Genomic DNA, 8,651 nt, shown 5'->3' with positions numbered 1-8,651 from the left:
AATAATCCCATTGTGGCTAATTTTTTCCCTTTAAAATTTTATTCCACTGTTATTACAGTGTTGTAACTAAAGATTACAATAAAGTAAAACACCAAAAAGCCCACCCTTAATTTGAATTATAACTTCTATCTGTAATACCCCTGAAGGTCCTCTTGTGCCACCTAAAAATAAAGCTACGGTCCTCTCTGCTGTGGTCTGAATATTTGAGTTCCCCCTAAATTTATATATTGAAATTCTAACCCCCAAAGATGCTGATATTAGTGGGTGGAGCCTTTGGGAGGTGCTGAAATGGTGAGGGTGGCTCTCTTGTGAATAGGATTAGTGCCCTTTCAAGGAGGCTCCAGGAATATCCCTAACCCCTTACACCTGTGAGGGTACAATGAGAAGTCCGTGACCCTCAGAAGTCGCGTATATATTTTATACCCGACCATGGTGGCACCATGATCCTGGACTTCCCAGCCTGCAGAACTGTGAGAAAGAAATTCCTACTCTTCATAAGCCGCCCAGTCTGTGGCATTTTGTAACAGCAGCCTGAACAGACTCAGGCACTCTCCCCCTCGCAGAACACTTTACATCTGTTAATTCTCTTTTGTTTCTGCCATTATGAGGAAAGTTTTCTAGGCAAAAGCCTCCCGATTTTATGTTTCTTAATGTAATTTATTAATATAAGAAGCACTTACCCTATTACTAATTAGCCTTCGTATAAATTTTCACAGCATCATGATTTACTTCTGAGCCCCTATTGTTGAACATTTAATTCACTTCCATTTTCACTCATAAATAAACTGCCAATGAGCATCGTTGCTGATAAACTTGTGGGTTCATTTCTGATTACTTCCTCAAGGTACTGGGCCGTGTGTCTGCAATGCCATGTCGTCAATACCCTGAAGGACGTCAGCATTTGGGCAGCAGCCTAAGCGCACTGCTCATTTAGAGTCAACCAAAATCGCCCTCATTTTCACACTTGTTGCTATTTAACCACCGCTCTACCCAGAGCCCAAAACATTTTGTTTTTAAGCCATCATTCAAAGCCTATCAAAATTATTTTTTAAGTTTTTAAAAATACGTTTTTATTGATTTCAGAGGGGAAAGAAGAGAGAGAGAGAGAGAGAGAGAGAGAGAGAGAGAGAGAGAGAGAGAGAGGTAGCAACATCAATGATGAGAGAGAATCATTGATCAGCTGCATTCTGCACTCCCCCTACTGGGGATGGAGCCCTCAACCCAGGCACGTGCCCTGCCCTGACCGGGCATCGAACTGTCACTTCCTGGTTCATAGGTCGATGCTCAACTGCTGAGCCATGCCAGTCAGGCTTTTTAAAAGTTTTTATGTCTGGCCCTAACTCTTTGGCTCAGTGGATAGAGCGTCAGCCTGTGGACTGAAAGGTCCCAGGTTCAATTCCGGTCAAGGGCAGGTACCTTGGTTTCGGGCACATCCCCAGTGGGAGGTGTGCAGGAAGCAGCTGATGGATATTTCTAACTCTCTATCCCTCTCCCTTCCTCTCTGTAAAAAATCAATAAAATATGTTTTATAAAAAATAAATAAAAGTTTTCATGTCTGAGTTTTCAAAGCAGGACAAATGTGTAGAAAATGTGGGAAAACACACAGGTTTACAGAGGCAAATAAAAGATATTTGCTAGCCCACAAGGCAAAAAAATCTTTTTATTTATTTATTTATTTATTTATTTATTTATTTATTTATTTTGCAGAATTAAGACCACAGAGTTTTTCAACTTGCCTGGAACCCTCTGGAACCCCTTACCTAATGGAAGGAGCCTCTATCCACGTGGCCTCCTGTCTCACAGTTAGACTCACTTAATGGCTCACTTCAGAAGTGTGGGCTGGACGGCCTGCCTACTCTAGAAATGCCTGGCTTTCTCCCAATTCAAAGGGTCCAGCCTTTATGGGGATGCCTTACATGTCACCACCCTAGGTCCATTCTCAATGTATATTTCCGGTCCAGCTGCCAGATGAATGAGCTCTATTTCTGGCAATACTGAAGGGGGTGGCTCCTATGAGATAACTGTTAATATCAATGCAACTACTCGTTTCAGCAAATACTTATGGTGGGCCAGCCTCAAGCTTAGGTACTCGGATTTGTTGAAGATCCAAAAACCATTGCTTCCTTCAAAGAAAGTGAGTCTGTGTCAAATGGGAATATGGAGTAGAAACACCCCTAGGAAGTAATTCACAAATTGTCTACAGAGCAAAGTCTAACGTTTTAAAGTTAATGAATAAGAATAGCCTCATCGAGCCCTTCTCCGCAGAGCTGGTCACTCCCTCGTTTGGACTGGAGGGTAGCATGTCAATACCTCCAGCAGAGCACTTTTTGTGCCTTTGGACTTCTTTTGGCCCCATCGAACTCAGTGCCCAGCTCCTTGCTGCTGCCCGGGACCAGGGCAGCTCCTGAACCAAGCAGGCACTCAGCAACTGCTCACTGATAGCAATACTTAATCTACATGCAATGCAACAGGGAAAAAAAGTTTTGAAATACAAATACCTGCCATCGCAAAATCTGCCACTAGCCCTTTGAAATAAGTAGTTAAGGAGAGTAGGGAGAAGAAAATAAAAATTATTTTAAAATGTCATCACTATTTTGCAACTTTGCCACCACCACCTTCTGGATTTCCTGGCAGAGTATCTTATTTGGCCAGTGAAACCCCATGGAAGTAAAATGTAAATGCCTCGAGCCCAGCTGGTGTGGCTCAGTCATTGAGCATTGATGTACAAACCAGGAGGCCACTGTTCGATTCTGCTCAGGGCAGATGTTCGGATTTCAGGCTCCATCTCCAGTAGAGGGCGTGCAGGAGGCAGCCGATCAATGATTCTCTCTCATCATTGATGTTTCTATCTCTCCCTCTCCCTTCCTCTCTGAAATCAATAAAAAGGTGTTTGTTTGTGTTGTTTTTTTTTTTTTTAATGTAAATGCTTTGAAATCTGAGTGACAAACTCCCTTCAGGTTTCAGAAGAGAGAGAATAAAAGCTCACAAGTGCTAACCTAACTTTAACTGACAAAATAAAGACAAACTAATGTGGGCTCTCTGGAAAGTCTGGGGCTGAGTAAGCTATAGTGCTTGAAAAAAAATAGGTAAACAGTCCCTACTTCTGGTCATTATCTTCTGAAGTGCAGGAGACGTTAAATAAACAGTCATATTACGTTCAGAATACTTCTAGGATGAAAAAGACTGTCAGCCAAGCATTTGCAGAAGATAATGGCAAAGAAAAGAGAACATCATAGAAGTAAGACATCCGGAAAATAAAATCATTTAGCAGGCTTTCAGAACTGACAGGTTCTGAAGGAGGCAGGTTTCTTCCCACCTAATTTTTTTTTTTTAAAGAAAAAAAGCTTTTAAAACTCATTTTTTGTTGTTTATTTATTTATTTTTGGTACTTTAAGGGCTGAAGAGGGTTATGGACATGCTTAAGTTCAACTCTCCCTTTTCCCCAATGATAGGGGAAACAGAGGCCCTATAGACTTTTCAAAGTCAAGAGCAAGGTATTCAGTGGTTGAACATCAACCTATGAACCAGGAGGTCACAGTTCTATTCTGGTCAGAGCACATGCCCAGGTTGCAGGCTAGATCCCCAGTAGGGGGCATGTAGGAGGCAGCCAGTGGATGATCCTTTCTCATCATTAATGTTTCTATCTCTCTTTCCCTCTTCCTTTCTCTCTGAAATCAATAAAAATATATTTAATTTTTTTTTTTTAATGAGCAAGGGTCCCAGTCTAGAACTTCTGGCCTAGTGCCCGAGATCACAAGTACATGGTTGACCCTGAACTTGTTTCAAAGGGCCATGCTCAAAGGGCCCAGGGAAAATTCCAGGGCTTTTAAAAAACAAGACATGACGAGTAAATGCACTAAACTAGATCCTGTATTGGGAACAAATTCTATGAAGGACATTATTAAAATAATTTTTCAAATCTGAGTATCAGTAATAGTGTTTAATAAATGTTAAATTTTCTGAATTTGCTAGCTACTGTGGTTATGTAAGAAAATGTTTTTGTATTTAGGGGTAAAGAGGCATAATGGCTGGAACTTGTTCTTGAATAGTTCCGAAGAAATACTCTTCTTCTTCTTTTTTTTTTTTTTTTAAGAGAAAGAAATAAAACAAACATGGCAAAATATTCGCAATTGCTGAATCTAGGTGAAGGGTATATAGGGATTATTTGTGTGATTCTTGCAACTCTTCTGTAAATTGAAATTATTTCAGAATAAAACAGTATTAAATGTTTTTTAAACTATATATTATAGATATTTATTCTGGCCCACAGATCAAAAATACTTCCATGATCCCTTCCCAACCAGGCGTACTCTGCAGGAGAAGGTGACAAGTACTTACCTTGCACAGACTGCAGAACACAGCCATGTCCACCAGACAGACGCTGGTCCATCGCAATCAGCGAGCCCTCCATCCCTTTAAATTCGACTGCAAAGGCAGAGGCAGAGGCAGGGTCTGGAGGCAGCCGAGTCAGCTCAGGGCACTAGCCCTGGGACCAGACAAACTTCCAGCCCCAGCTTTGCCCCTCACGGGCTTTGTGACCGCGGGCAGGTGGTTTAACTTCTCTGCCTCCCAGCATTCCCATGAACTGGTGCTAACAAGACCTACTTCACAGAGTGATGGTAAGATTTAAATCACATAATACATACAAACCTCGAAGCCTGGCACATGAAACATGTTTAAGATGGAAACTGTCGTTATGGTTATCAATATAGGTCTGTTTAAATGTACAGACTGCCAGAAAACCCTCAATCATTTATGGATCCCTTCACTCAAATCCACAAGTTTGTATTGTGACAAGAACTGTACCGGGCGCAGGTGTTCAGCAAGGAACACAATCATTTCCTCCCTTCAAAGGGCTTACATTCCAGGGGGAGTTGACAGGAAATGGGCAATTACACCAAAAGTGTGACAGGGATGTGCATGGCCAGCATGAGATTGCTCAGGGCAGGGCAGGAATACTGAGACAGGCACCTAAGCCAACCTAAGGGGGCCATGGAGGAGGTGGCATCTCAGCTGAGACCTAGAGAAGGAATGGGAGTTAGGGAAGCAAAGGTGGGTCTGAGAGAAGGACATTCTGAAAAAGAAAATGGGGGGGCGGGGGAAATGGGGGGACTTGCAACCTAGTTCAGTATCTGGTTAAAACTGTAGTCTTACTTCCCCACTCTGAGTGACTTGGGTGGAGCTGCAGAGCCTAAACCCAGGGCCCTGCCACAGCTGACTTGGGCAGAGCTGCAGGGACCCTCAAGGGCCACCACAGGAAGAGATACATTGGTCAGAGCCTCCCCACAAGTTCAGTTCAGGCTTTGGATCCAGAATTCCCCTGGACTAGCAGATCTGCGAAATAAAGGTTAAAGTTTCCTCCCTCAGAGTGCTGGCTGATCGTTCCCCCATGCATTTTGCCACAACAATTCCACTCAGTGGGAGCAGAAAATATAAAGAGAGGGGTTGTGGTGCCTCTCAGGAAACAACAGCACAAACATGTACCAGCAGCGGCACCAATCGCTCTGGAGATGGGGGTAAGTGAGAAATGTTTCCTGAGGATGAGGCTCCATGGTGCGTTAGAGTCAAAGAGAGAAGGTCCTCGGAATGTTAAGGAGCTTGAGTTTGCCCTGAAGAAACCTCTGAAAGGGTATAAGCAGAAGATGGATGAAACAGATAAAAAGTTTTAGCCCTGTCTGGTTTGCCTCAGTGGATAGAGCGTTGGCCCTTGGACTGAAGGGTCCCAGGGTCAATTCAGGTCAAGGGAAGGAACCTTGGTTGCAGGTTCCCCCGCCCAGGTTGGGGTGTGCGCAGGAGGCAACCAATTGATGTATCTCTCTCACATCGATGTTTCTCTCTGCCTCTCCCTCTCCCTTCCATGCGCTCTAAAAGTCAATGGTAACATATCCTCAGGTGAGGATTAACACACACACAAAAAATTTTTTTTAGAAAAATCATTCTGGCTGTAACTGGCTCCCCCAAGACCAAGGCCATGGGTGGAACTCTGGCTGGAGATGATGGTGATAAGAGCTAGGCAGGATTTCAGATGATCCTGGCGGAGAATAAAAGGATTTAGTTGAGGACAGTTTAGAAGAGGGAGGAGTCTAGGAAAATGTAGGTATCTAGGTCATGGGTGCTATTTCTTTGGCTGGAGGGTGGCCCCAATAACTGAAACAGAAAATATCATGCCAAGGGCAGTAAACTCAGAGGGAAGCAATGTTATTCTGCTACTAGAAATGGCTAGATTTATCAGTCACATGGGGAAGTTAGGTGCATCTGGGTGGGATGGGAGGGAAAGAAAGAAGGAGGGACAGAAGAGTACAATTTGAAGGGATGGAAAGTGAAGAAAAGATACATTTGTGCCGCCCAAGCCCGTTTGGCTCAGTGGATAGAGTGTCGGCCTGCGGACCAAGGGTTCGATTCCAGTCAAGGGCACGTACCTTGGTTGCAGACTCCTCCCCTGGTCCCTGGTCGGGGCTCGTGAAGGAAATAACCAATTGATGTGTTTCTCTCACATTGATGTTTCTCTCTGTCTTTCCCTCTCTCTTCCATTCTCCCCAAAAATCCTCAGGTGAGGATTAAAAAAAAATAAATAAATAAATAAATAAATAAATAAATTTGTGCCTTCTCACAATTTTGCCAAGGGCCAGGTTGACAAACTCAACATTTTGAGAACTTGTAATCCTCCCACTAAGAACTCTGAAGAAATAGCTAAGAACTGAAGAAATGTTAAGATGTATACATTCTATGAGCCAGCAATTCCACTTCTAGGAACCTGCCCTACAACTACACTGGCATTTGTGAGCACAAGATAAATATACGAAGTCTACTGATGGGGATTTAATAAATCAACTCTGATATCACTATATGGAATACATATAGCTATTAAAAGAATGAGATAGTAGGTGTAAATCTTCATGGAGAATGAGCAAATGTCTGAAATACATAAAATTAAAAAGCAGTGCTCGCTTCGGCAGCACATATACTAAAATTGGAACGATACAGAGAAGATTAGCATGGCCCCTGCGCAAGAATGACACGCAAATTCGTGAAGCGTTCCATATTTAAAAAAAAAAAAAAGCAGACAAGGAGTAGGATGCCACCTATAATATCCCATTTCTGTTTACTCAGGCATTCCATGTGGGTTTGGAAGCAGAGCTGTATTATATATGTGTGCATGTGTGTGAAATATAAAAAAATGAAAAGATATACATTAAATGATTAACATCCCAGTCATGAGATAGAATTGTTGTGGCAGAATGCACAGGAGAATGATCAGCCAGCACTCTGAGGGAGGAAAGTTTAACCTTTATTTCACAGAACTGCTAGTCCAGGGGAATTCTGGATCCAAAGCCTGAACTGAACTCATAGGGGGGCTCTGACCTATATATCTCCTCCTGTCTCTGATCTATATATCTCCTCCTGTGGTGGACCCCTGAGGGTCCCCGCAGCTCCACCCAAGTCAGCTGTGGCAGGGCCCAAGTCAGTCAGAGTGGGGAAGTAAGACTACAGTCTTAACCAGATGCTGAACTAGGTTGCAAGCCCTCCCATCCCCACCACCCCCCATTTTCCTTTTCAGAATTGGAGAGAGAAAAGGTTATGGGTAAAATAAAGGGGAACATATTTACATTCAAATATTATTTCATTTGAATTTCTTTTATAATAAACATATCTTCACATTACATGTGTATATTTTTCGAAAACATCTAAAAGTTGGGGGAGGACTTTGGGAGATACAAAGAGAGCTCATTCAATGAATATTTATTCCAAGTTCTACTGTGCATCAGACACTACGTAGACACTAGTGAATAATAATATCCAGCATGCTTCCCTCATAGAGTTTATAGTCTAGCAGTGAAGATAGACCATTAAACATTTGCTGACAGGGACTTCTCACATACTCTATACCAAGAAGAACTTCAGACAGAACTCTCAGCTACCCACACTATGACCTGCTTGTTTATACCGCCCGAGTCAACCATTGCAGGAAAACCCTGGTTTTGTCTTTGTACCAACAGAACAGGACCTGCCCCGTCAATCAGAACTGCATGGCTTGGATATCTCATTTACATAAAATGAACCGATTGATAACCTAGGCAGAAACTTGATATAAAATATGACCTCCCCTTTGTCTCAGTGGACGCAATTTACGTTGCTACCTGAATGTGTGTCTTCCCAGCTACACCTCCTTTTTGGTTAAATAAGTGCTTTTTATTCTTTATTACAGTCTAACCTTAATTTTGGTTTACAGTCGGTGAAGGAGGCCTAGGACATTCAAAAAGCAACAACACACAGTAGCATATTTTGTTAGAGAAAACCGTGAGCAGAGGCATAAAGACAGAAGAGTCCAGCCCTAGCCGGTTTGGTTCAGTGGATAGGGCTCGGCCTGAGGACTGAAGGATCACAGGTTCGATTCCAGTCAAGGACACATGCCAGGGTTGTGTGCTCGATCCCCAGTAGGGAGTGCGCAGAGGCAGCCAATCAGTGATTCTCTCTGATCATTGATGTTTCTATCTCATTGATGTTTCTATCCCTTCCTCTCTGAAATCAATAAAAAAAATGTAAAAAAAAAAAAAAAAAAAAAGAAGACGAAGTTCTTAAAAAAAAAAAAAGACAGAGCCCAGCTGGCATGGCTCAGTGGTTGAGCATGGATCTGTGAACCAGGAGGTCAC

At 42.7% G+C, this 8,651-nt stretch overlaps 1 non-coding gene across 1 annotated transcript; it reads left to right on the top strand.

Moving 5' to 3' along the window:
• Positions 1 to 6,940: 6,940 nt before the first annotated feature.
• LOC129148644 (U6 spliceosomal RNA) lies at positions 6,941 to 7,047 on the top strand. Its single transcript, XR_008555642.1, has one exon. It is a non-coding gene; the product is annotated as a U6 spliceosomal RNA (small nuclear RNA).
• The last annotated feature ends 1,604 nt before the right edge of the window (positions 7,048 to 8,651 follow it).

This window comes from Eptesicus fuscus, chromosome 3 (genome assembly GCF_027574615.1).
Source record: "Eptesicus fuscus isolate TK198812 chromosome 3, DD_ASM_mEF_20220401, whole genome shotgun sequence".
NCBI lineage: Eukaryota > Metazoa > Chordata > Mammalia > Chiroptera > Vespertilionidae > Eptesicus > Eptesicus fuscus.
This window is presented reverse-complemented; position numbering and strand designations above follow the sequence as displayed.